The following is a 12,141-nucleotide window of genomic DNA, read 5'->3' on the forward strand; positions in this document are numbered from 1 at the left end:
TGCATCAGTGGAGCTGTGTGGTGGGTGCATCGGTGGAGCTGTGTCGGTGGAGGTGTGTGGTGAGTGCATCGGTGGAGCTGGGTGGTGGGTGCATCAGTGGAGCTGTGTGGTGGGTGCATCGGTGGAGCTGGGTGGTGGGTGCATCTGTGGAGCTGTGTGGTGGGTGCATCTGTGGAGCTGTGTGGTGGGTGCATCTGTGGAGCTGTGTGGTGGGTGCCTCGGTGGAGCTGTGTGGTGGGTGCATCGGTGGAGCTGTGTGGTGGGTGCATCGGTGGAACTGTGTGGTGGGTGCATCGGTGGAGCTGTATGGTGGGGGCATCGGTGGAGCTGTGTAGGTGGAGCTGTGTGGTGGGTGGCACTTTTTTATAAATCATTAGTAAAAGAGATCAATGAAATTCAACTAAAACCCATATATAGCAGAAGAGGAGAAAGCTCTAATAAGGGGATTCATGATGAATGTATTCCTTTGAAGCAAATCGCCAGCATGTGAAAGGTGTAAAATAGCAATCAGCATAAAACCAAAATGCCAGCAAAAAACTTTATAAAATTCTGTGTGGCCCTGATAAAATAATTAGAGCGTTTAATTATATCATGACCAACAACGGTTATTGTTTCAAGAGCAGCGTGCGAGATGGTTAGGCTGCAATATAAACAAGCCCTCGGCATTGCTGTGGTGAGAAGGGGGGCGGGGAGAGGCAAGAAGGGAAGAATAGGGGCCGGGAGCAGCAGCCTTTGATGTGCCGGCCGGCCGGCCGGCCGGCCGTGCAGTGAATCATTACGGGAGGAGAAATGCCAGCTGGGGGAAGCTTGAGATGCCTGAGGAGGCTGGTGGCTTTGATGTGCATGCGCTCTCGGGCACTGCAACAAATCGCCGAGATGGTTAAACTCTGTTTAAGCCACAATATAGCTCGCCAGCTATGCGCTTGAGCGCATCAGCAGGCGAGCCCTAAAAAGGGTTGTGCATCTGGCCCATATTCCTAACTCCATCACATAATCTTCACCTTAGAACGAGCATTCCATTGATTACATCACAAGCCCTTGAGCACTGGCTGATGCCAGAATATTTTGCACAAAAGCATTCCACATGCAGCTGGTTCGCCTGGTTGAAGCACCCTTTTCTGTACTAGGTTTTATTGGGCATGGCTGAGAGGATAATTTGTGTGGAAGCTGATAGGCTGCCTTATTATCACAAGAACAAAGGTTAAGAAGTATTGCTGATGTGCACCATTTTCCAGCATTATTCCACCCTGATGTTTAGGGATGTTAAAGAATTGCATTCTGTGTTACAGTGGCAGAGTTCCTGCATACATGCCCTTGTGTCTAAGTCTCGGTGTGATTGCTGGTGCTGCTGGGTCAATGTACTAGTGTACGTATTGGTGTTCCTAGTGAAGAGGCATTTTTAGTAAAACACAAAATAATATAGCTAAAATATATGAGCAACATTATCGTGCAGATTTAAATAAACACAATACGTTTAAAAATGTGCTAAATATAGTAAGTTGTTACACTTACACAGACTAGGCCTCAACACGTATTAAAAGCAGCAATGCTTAAAGAGTGAATTGACTAAATAGTGCTGAAGCACGCACCAAATGTTTAATTTTTGACCTTCCCATGATCATGTTTTTATTAAATAAATATTTCACATAACTCTGCAAAATGTTTCTACTTATACAAAGAAAGGGTTGACATGCTTGTTTTATAGTTTAGTAGAATTTTGAAGACCAACTACTCATAGAATGCAGCACATAAACTGAACTTGACCTCTTTTAACATATTTGATTTATTTCCAAAGGACAACGTCAGTAAATAAGTTTCTCTTGTTACTGCAGATGTCTCGATTTCTACATAACCTATTGTTAGCTAACGTACATTTTGTTTTATTAGAAGGTTAGAGATGTAGTTCCATTCGTGGGAAAAAATGTTTTGAATGTAAAAAGCCTCATACTTTTATATAGTTTAGACTAAAATAACAATGTTGCACACTTGTAGAATACTGTGTGTGAATCGTTTGTATTTGTGTGAGAAGAAGAGGAGTGAACCTGTACAGTAGCGGTCCGTGAGTTGACAGAGTGGCGAGACGGTGGGGAATGGGGGGGAGGGGGAAGGTGCGGAACGGAAATAGGGGCAGACAAATACTTTTTTTCCCAAAAACACTTACCTGCTCGCCGCATCACGCTCCTCGCTTCTACAGGCACAGGTTCCCAGAGTGCACTGCGGCCAATCCTGACGCTGCTTTCATGCAGCTGAAAGCAGCATCAGGATTGGCCTGAGAGCCAATGATTTGCGCTCCCACACACACTGGGAGCCTGTACCTGCTCTCTCCAACCCAGCAATGCAGCTGGGGATGAAGAGAGCTTCACTGCGCATGTAGATTTGGCCACCCTGAGACAGCTGGCCAAACCCACGTGTGCAGTGAAGGCAGTGCCCAACACTCCCCCTCCATCCTTTCACCACTCTGGCCCCGCCCACAGGCCTTGGCTCGAGAGACAAATAAAACAATAATAAACAAGAGATTATTATCATTGTATTTTTCATTTTTTTCGGCTGCATACAGATGGGGGCGACGCTTTTCCGCTATGTCCACTGCCATTGCTGAACCTGTTCCCCAGAAGAGCCCTGAAAGATGATTGGACGAGATGAGGAGAAGATTCAAGACTAACAGCAACATGATTTTTGACTGCTTATAATAGTATGTGTTCCTAGAGTAGGTTAACGCCATTCTGTGAGAAGTTGGCCTGGTATATGCTGTCCCCCAATTATAGTGGGCACCTTGTACCAGTCCAAAAAAACCCTATTGATGATTAGGTTAAAGACAACCTTTATTGAAAGCTATCCTAGTGGTAGCTATGGAAAGCAGCCTTCAGGCTAAGTCTTGAAGGAATGTAACGCAGCTTGTTTTACCAGTGTATAACCTCCCGAATGACCAAATGTAAGGAGAACCACACAAGCAATATATAAAATATATGTATTTATTACCAGGGGCGGCTGGTGACATTTGAAAGTGGTGAGCGTAAAATGATAATCATACTGCACCGTAATGAGCGAGCGCAGCGAGTGAGCCCGAACCCCCTAGGGAGGGTTCCCCCCGAGAAAATTTTGAAAAAAGCGTGGACAAATGGTGCATTTTCAAGCAAATTTGAGAAAGCAGGAAGGTTAATAAAGCAATTGTGAAAGTGCAGTTATTACATTAATAGATGTCATAACATAGGTAGCTGCTTATTCAGTATAACCAAAGAGCTTCATACATTCCGTCCTATTACGCTGCTGAATTCAGACTATAAGACTTTCATGAAAATCTCAGCTCTAAGAGTAGCAGAAGTTGCACAGCAGTTGGGAAACAGCCTTTACAAAGCATTGGGAACTACGCATTACCTTTACCACGGTTCCATTACAACCAGCATGTGACTTTATCACGCATGTCTTTCCACACAGTTTATAGTGTTTAGGTGCTACAGAATGTACTTAATAATTTGCCATTTGATCAGTAAAATCTGTTTTGTCCCCAAGTAGAACAAACACTAGAAAACTTTTAAAAACAGAGATAACAATGCTTTTCTGAGTACCTCACTCACAGTATTTTTTTTATTTAACAAACAAGTAGCAGAATTCCCTTTTTGTAAAGTAAATCAGCACGTCTCTCTTTCATTGTAGCAAACATGTCAATAACTTTTTTGTTGAAGTCCGGTATTTTTTGGACTAGCTTGCTCTCTACAGAGAGCATCGCCAAAGCATTGTGTCTTTCCTCTATCATGGTGTTCCTGAGGAATGTCTTAATGCGCTTTAAGGCTGAAAAACATCGTTCAGCTTCGGCTGTTGTCATTGGAGTGGTAATGACAATTTTTAGTAAACACACTGTCTCTGTAAGTGACTTTTCCATATACAGTTTATGTATTAAAGGCAGCAAAGTCAAGGCACTTGTGGCCTTCCAGTACACAGGCATTTTGTACAGTACAGTCAACTCATTTCTCAGCTGCTCTTTTTTGAGCATAGGATATGCTTCCACAGCCTGATTCAGAGCACGCTCCGGGAAGGATTCATCATATTGTGCAAACTCATGACTTTGCAATAATGTGGCACTCACCAAATATTTTGTGAATGAAAAACGTTCTTGTGCCTGCACAATTACAATGTCACATATCTCCTTTGCAATTCGAACCAGAGAGGTGATGTTTTGCCTGCGGTTTGCAAAAGTAGAATGCTCCGGCAGTTTGCTCTCTAAATCGTCAGCCTCATCTCTCACTTTCCTTATGCTTTGTACAAATGTAGTGGTAGCGTCTTTCACAAAGACAGTATCTATGTCTTTTCGTTGTAACTGATCGTATAACACATCGACATCACGCATTATTTCATGAAATAAAAACAGTAAGAACTGAAACTCTTTGTCTTGTAGTGTTCTAATAAAGCCATGGGCTTCATGCTGACTTGTGTGATCAAAATCTTCACTGGCTTCTATGGCAACAAAACATTTCTCAAGGCCCTCCCTATTTTCAAACATTAAGTTGACTGTACGAATGTGAAAGTTCCAACGAGTTGAGAATCCTCTTGGAACGCTTTTGTCCACAATCTTCTGTTCTTTTGGGGGAACGTGAGAAGAATGCTGCTATGCCTCCTATATCCTGAAAGAAAACTCGGCTCTCTGATCTTTGATATTACCTGTTGCATAATAAGATTGAGTTGGTGGGCGTAACAGTGCACAAAATAAGCATTAGGGTACACATCTCGAATTCGTTTCTGTACTCCACCAAGGCTTCCACTCATTACGGACGCACCATCATTGCTTTGTGCGATAAGTTTTTGTTTTTGAGGCAGGTCCGGAAAAATTAAGTTCAGTTGACACAGTATAGCTTCAGTAATGGCCGCTGCACTAGAGTCTCTTAAATGTGTGAAACCATAAAACCTCTCCACAACGTTTCTGTCACTGTCAAGGTACCGAAACACTAAGACGGACTGTGTTTTAGTGGCCACATCAGTGGTGTCATCAGCCTGAATAGCCACAAAGTCTGTGTTTCGCAACTCTTGCACAATATGGCTTCTTATAATTTCGAGCATACACTCAAGGAGTTCATTTTGTACTGTTTTAGAGGTGCCCTTAAAGACTGTAGCATGTGCTAAATGTGTTTCCAAATCCTTGTCTATGCTTGCTATTAAATCCACTAGGCCTCTAAAGATCCCTGGTTTTGAGGAACTTTCTGATTCGTAATGGCCTCGCAATGCCAGTTCGAAAGCACCACAGAAACGAATGCAATCAATGATCTTGAATAGAATTTGACTGTTCTTATCGACGGCCTCATTGTGTTTTTGTATGGTTTTGCGATATGCATCATTTATCTGCTGCTCAATTGGTGCGTCTTCCCCCAACATTCCCAGTCTCGTCAGGTTTTCCATATGATTTCTTGTGAATGCATGCTTCTTTATTTTTTCAGATAAATGCTTCAAGTCTGTGATTCCTTGACGTGTCCAAGAAAAGTCACCACCAAACAGCAAGCAGGGGAAGCAGAACAGAGAATTTCTTATAGGGCATCCTGTAAGCCAATCAGCTTTTGACCAGGCATTTGAGAATGTACGTTTTGACATTTTCCTTCTGTCCTGGGAAGTTTTCTGTAGGTTAATTTCAGGCTGATGAGGTCCTAATTGCTTTAAATGAAGATTTTCTTCAAGTGGCTGTGCAATCAGCTCTTGTACTGTATTAATGATGGTGTTGCTGGCCTTACCAATATATATATTAAAGAAACCTGTCAATAATCAAAGTACAACGTATAAGGTGCAGTGCAATAATATCAAATTTCAGTATAAATACATATATCTTGTGCAGTATCGTAATACATCTCCAACAGCTCCCCTTTCCACAAAAATACTGCTAAAAATACAGCCTTACTGCCTCCTGCCTCACTGTGCCATAGTGGTTGCTGGAGGCACTGAAACAGACACTGCTTGAGGGCCTTGAGAGTGAGCACATACATAGCCCTAACTCCCATGTAAAAAAATATAGCATCAGTTTCCTTACCTTTAACACTGGTGTTTGCTGGGTAGTAGCCGGGGTGAAAGAGCAGCAAAGGATGTTGGGGTCCTCTTGTTGTTTTCCCGAAAATTGCCCCAAAATGCAGTAATGTTTCAGGTTGTCAGACTTTACCAGGTGCTGAAAATAAAAAGATAACAATTTATTTTTGAAACACTAGGGTAATGAAACAAAGACTGTGGGAAAAAAACATAACGCTCAAATTCTTTCCTTGCAGTTTGCATGCAGCTCTTAGATGACAGTTAATAGCTCACTGTTGTATGTTAGGATTTTTTTTTTTTTTTAATTTTTATTTTTGGTGCAAAACAAAGATAGCATTTACATCGTCATCAGTCACATAGCCATATATAATTACTGGGTGAATGAGGTCTTTCAATCTACAGAAAATGATAAAATGTAGAACACCCCCATCAGTTCCAATGCGTTTCCGGCCTCATCGGCGATGTGATGAATAGGAGTATACATGTGTCGTAGAAATACAGTTTGCAATTTTGTGTTTTGTTGACTACTATTCGTCCGAGTTTTGCCTTTTTTTCTTGCAACAAACATTAAACAGTAAAAATAGCACACTTAGTCCGGCACGTACTGGTAGTAGTATCTTTCGTAACTCGCAGCACAGTCCATCTGTAAAGAGAGCAATCAGTTGTATCGAAGCCCCCCACCTCTTACACCCCCCTCCTACCACCCCCCGAAATTAGGTCCCGCCCAGATCCGTTTCACACACCCTACCGCACGTACACACCCAATCAAGGTTCTTCATCACTCTCAGACCCTTCGAGGTCATCCTCTTCCAGTGGTTCACAGATATCCCCTCTATAGGAGTTCCAGGGCTTCCACACCCCATTCCATTTACGCGGGTTACCTCTCAGTTTGTACACCGCCCTTTCAGTCATCATAAGCATGTCCATGTTGCGGCTCCATTGAGCCAGTGTGGGGAGATCAGCCGACCCCCACCTCTGAGCTATGTCCCGCTTCGCTGTTACCATCCCCACTGTAACCCAGGTTCTTGCGTAAAAGGTGAGGTCAGTCGGCTCCCAGATGTTCAGCAGGCAGAGCCGTGAGTCTAGGGTGAGGGTGGTGTGAAGTGCCTGAGCCACTGTGCGCACTACCCGTTGCCAGTACCCGACAATCAGTGGACATTCCCACACCGTGTGTATGAAGGTGCCTTCTGCTCCGCAGCCTCTAAGGCAGTACGGATGATCAGCCCTGTGCAGTTTATGAAGCATCGTGCGGGTGTAGTATATTCTGTGTAGGATTTTTAGCTGCACTAGGCGAAATTTGAAGGATATGCCTGCTTCACGTGGGGATGCCATGGCTGCGTTCCAATCAGTTTCGTCTAGATCACCCACCTCCAACATCCATTTGTCTTTCAGTTTCCCCAGTGGATCAGGCATATTGTTGACTAATTTACGGTATGTTAGCGATGTCGCCCCTTCCTGTAAGTAGTCAGTGAGTAGACGGTCCTCCAGAGGGGAGGATTCGGGTGGGGAGGTGTCGGGCGGGATCGCTGCTTGCAGCGCGTGTCGGGCCTGAATGTACCTGTAGAGCTCTGTGTCCCCTAACTCGTATTGCTCTTGCAGAGTGGCAAAGGAGATCACTCCTTCCCTCGTCCACATGTCCCCCACCGTGGAGATGCCGATGTTGTCCCACTGTGTGAAACCCTTGGAGCGCCGCAGATGGCCCAACGCCTTCGCGTCCCATAGAGGTGTAAGTTTCGTAATGACGCCATCCCACTTCAACTTTGCCTGTGCCTTGTACCATATGCAAACTGTATGTTTCGTTGGCCCATTGAGTTTTGCCGCCACTCCACGGTGGTACAGTGGGGCCAGTAAACTGTTCGTGCCCAGTTGTGCCCTGTCCACCTTGAACGCTGGGTCATCCTGCGGGGCATGCAACCACTGGTTAAGGATTTTAAGCTGAGCCGCCCAGTAGTACAGCTGTATGTTTGGGAGTGCAATTCCCCCGTCGTACCACCCCCTGTTTAATTTGGCGTGGGAAATGCGGGCTGGCTGATTGCCCCATAACAGGCCTGAGATCTGTGCCGTTATTTTCTGGAGGAAGCTATCTGGCACCAAATACGGCGCGTTTTCCAGCACATATAGGAAACGTGGCAGAGCCAGCATTTTAAATAGCGCTGCCCGTCCTAGTAGCGTTAGGGGGAGGTCCTTCCAATGGCGTACATCCCCACGTAGACGGACCAATGGGGGTTGTAGGTTCAGTCGTGCGAAGTCCGCCTCGTCCCGGGTGATATGGATCCCTAAATATTTGAAGGACGTATGCGCCATTTCTAGTGGACAGGAGTCCGGGAGAGGCGGAAGCGGCCCCCGCAGTTCAAAAATGATGGATTTGGCCCAGTTAATAGTGTAACCCGAGATTCGCCCATGAGCTGTACAGAGAGCCAGGAGGTTAGGGAGACTCTCTTCTAGATCCGTAAGATAAATTAGCATGTCGTCTGCGTAGAGGGATACTCTGTCCTCCCATAACGGGGTCCATTGTATTCCCTTCAGGAGTTGGGTGGTACGTATCGTAACCGCCAGCGGTTCTAGAACTAATGCGAAGAGCAGGGGCGAGAGCGGGCATCCCTGTCGTGTACCTCGGCCTAGGGAGATGGTCCCCGAAATGTGGCCATTGGCCGTCACCTTGGCTACGGGGTCTTTGTACAGCATGCGTATCCATGAAAGGAATACCGGGCCAAAACCCATACGTGCAAGCACTGCAAGAAGATAGCTCCATTCCACCATGTCGAACGCCATCTTGGCGTCCAAGGAAAGGATGGCAGCCGGTTCCTGCAGTAGTGGGACACGCGCCAGTACTCCATGCACCCTGCGGAGATTTAGAGCAGTGCTACGATGTGGCATGAAGCCGGATTGGTCCGGGTGGATCAGGTGGGACAGACATGGTAGGATCCTGCTCGCTAACACCTTAGCAATAATTTTGGCCTCCGGGTTCAAAAGGGAGATCGGTCTATAGGATGAGCATTCGTTGGGGGGCTTACCAGGTTTCAGTATCGCCACAATAGTAGCCATCCGTTGATCTGGCGGCAGCGTACCCTTCACTCTAGATTCCTCGTACATATTGAGTAGGGGTGTGCTTAGGGATTCAGTCATGATTTTCAGCCATTCAATGTGGATCCCGTTGGGGCCCATAGCCTTACCCGGATGGAGGGCGCCGATAGCCAGCTGGATCTCCTCCACCGTAAGAGGTGCGTCTACATCCTTGGACACCTCTGCTGTCAGCTCTGATAAGGGAACGTGCGCAAGTGCAGTCTGGACCTCACCCTCTCTCACCACTGTCTCTGGGTTGTACACTTCAGTAAAATAATCGGCGAGGACTTCCACTATCTCGTCGGGGCGGGTGTGGTTGTTGCCATGTGAATCTGTAAGTTGTTGGATATTCTTCCCCCCCCCTGTCTCTTGTCCAACCATGCCAGCAACTTACTGGCCTTGTCCCCAATGTCGTACACCCTATGCTGTGTAGCTGCTATATCCGAGACCGTGATCTTACGCATGTGATCTGTAAGGCGGCGCTGGTGGACTTGGAGCTCATGGAGCGTGTCCTCCCAGGGATTAGCCATATGGGCTGTGTTGGCCCTCTCGAGGCCCAATTCTATATCTAGGGCCTCTTGTCTGTGCGCCTTCTTGTGATTCGCGATCACGGCTATGGCCTGACCCCTGAACACTGTCTTGTACGCCTCCCATAATATAGAGGGGGAGTCCACCGAGGACCGGTTTTCCTCGAAGTAGAGCCGTGTTGCCCTCCTCAGGTCCTTATTGATCCGGGGCACTTTAAGATAGCCAGGGAAGATCGGGAATAAGCTGTGTCGTTTCAGGGCCGTAGTGGTGAGTGTCAAAGTGAGTGGCGAGTGGTCTGAGACCCCCCGTGGTTGTATATCCGTCTCCGCTACAGTAAGATGACCATTGATCAAAGCAAAAAATAATCTATCCTCGAAAGACTGTTGTGTGTGGCCGAGTAGTATGTGTATTGCTGCTGAGTAGGGTGTAGAGCGCGCCATATGTCCACCAACCCCTGTGCATTCAGAAATGTCTGGAGCCTGTTGGGCCCTTCTACGTGTGTACGTGGGGGGAAACGGTCTACGGTGGTCGTGAGTGTCATGTTGAAGTCCCCACCTATGAGCAGGTCTCCATCCGGGAGGGTCAGCAGGAATTTGCCCAGATCCGGCAAGGCCTCAGAGTGTAGGGCTGGTGGTATGTAGACAGAAACTATGTTTAAAAGCCTCCCCTCCCATTGGCCATGAACTGCCGCAAATCTGCCATGGTCATCCGTTGCAGTAGATTTGACAATAAACTTGGACGATTTTTTCTGCAGGATGCCAGTGCCACGGGACCCCGAAGTGAACTCAGCATGCACTATCATATGATAGCCTCTCCTATCTAGGGCCTTCGTGGCCGCTCCCGTCAAGTGTGTCTCCTGTAGGAGAATGAGAGCCGGCCCCCGTCTCCTTATCCCCTGCAGCACCAGCCTGAGGAAATATAAATTTTGGTCATGTTATGTTCCCTATCGTGTACCCCACCGACTCCATGTATCAGCTTAAAGTACATGTAACTTCCCTCCTGTGTCAGCTATGAAGACGCAAACACATTTGCGTCCAACGTTAACATGTCCTCTTTCAGACCCACCCTGAATGGGTTGAATAGTCCGTTCCTAAGTATGCCATGCCAACGTCTTTTTGTGGTGTACTTCTACGTTTTTCAGCTCTAGCTGAGTAGGCCCTGAATTTCTGCCACCGAGCCTCTTTTCTGGCTTCTGACTCCGAGGGCCTCAGCCCAGGCTGCCTCTGTACCCGTGAACTCTGACTTACTTCCAGCGCGGCCCCTCGCGCTCAGCTCAGCCTGTTTTCTGCCAAGATTGACTTCAACCTTCGAATTATCTGATCTGCTCCTCGAAAATGCATTCCTGCCTACTAGTTTAAGTAAACATCCTCCCAGCTGCAGAGCCAAAGGGCCGGCCTGTCTCTGTGCAAGTAATTCAAGTAATTCATAGCCTCTGTTACCATGCTCCCATGGAAGGCCCATGCCCCCACGCTTCTCTTGCAGACACTTAGGCGCTTATACACGCACTCTCAGTCAGTATAGAATAACTTCTGCCCCAGAGACCTTTCCGCCCAGATAGCTTAGTTCCTACAACATCAGATATCAGATATGATAAAAGTACAAGTTGATCTGACATGCCAGACTTCTGTCTCTTTCCGTCAGTTCGAATGTCAAGTCCCCTGCACCCTCCAGCTTCACGTCATTCACACGTCATGCAGCTGCGCGCGCATCCAAGTTTCCAATTTCTGCTGACATTGCCACATTTCTGCTTAGTGCCACCCACCTGTGACACCTAACTGTGACGTTTCTAGCACACACCTCCAGTTCACGCCTAGTCCACGCCTCTTGATTACGTACTAGTAACACGTGGATACTGTTATCTTGTCTTCTCTCAGCTGTTACGCCTACTGCATTACTTCTTATGGTGTAAATTAAGTATATAAGCTATGTACTGTCAATAAAATGTTGCTCTATCCCTTATGACACCCCTGTGGTGGTCAGAATATGATATCCTGGTCTTGACCATTCCTTTTTAAGGAATAAAACCCCTAAGAAACTCTAACACCACGGACTCTGTCTTTTTTCTTCCGATCTGAGTTATTATTGATTAAGTACTTACCTGCATAGAAATTAAGATAGTAAATTAATTATTTACGACATTCTGGCGCCCGAATAGGGACCCCTCCCCCACCTCACGCGCCGGTAGGTGCATTGCAAGCTCTGTCCCCTGCCATCAGCTAGAAGGAACTTACGCGTACCGGCAGGATTTCCTGCATCTCCCTCTGGTCCACGGAGGTGACGAAGACTGCGATCAGTACCCAGACGAGGCGGTGAGGAGTGCGGAGGATCCCGACCAGAGCCTAGCCGAAAGAAGCAAGGTCCGAGGTGTCAAGAGGCCCACCAGGTTTCCGAAGTTTTCCAAAGTTTTCCGAAGTTTTCCGAAGTTTTCCGAAGTTTTCCGAAGTTTTCCGAAGTGTCGAGTTGAGTCCAGTCGAGTTTTCCGAGGCCTTCTGTTTTCCGTGCTTCCCGGTGAGTACCATTGCTGGGACGTATCTAGACGGGTTTGGGTAC

The sequence above is a fragment of the Lissotriton vulgaris genome, chromosome 8 (assembly GCF_964263255.1).
Source record: "Lissotriton vulgaris chromosome 8, aLisVul1.2, whole genome shotgun sequence".
NCBI lineage: Eukaryota > Metazoa > Chordata > Amphibia > Caudata > Salamandridae > Lissotriton > Lissotriton vulgaris.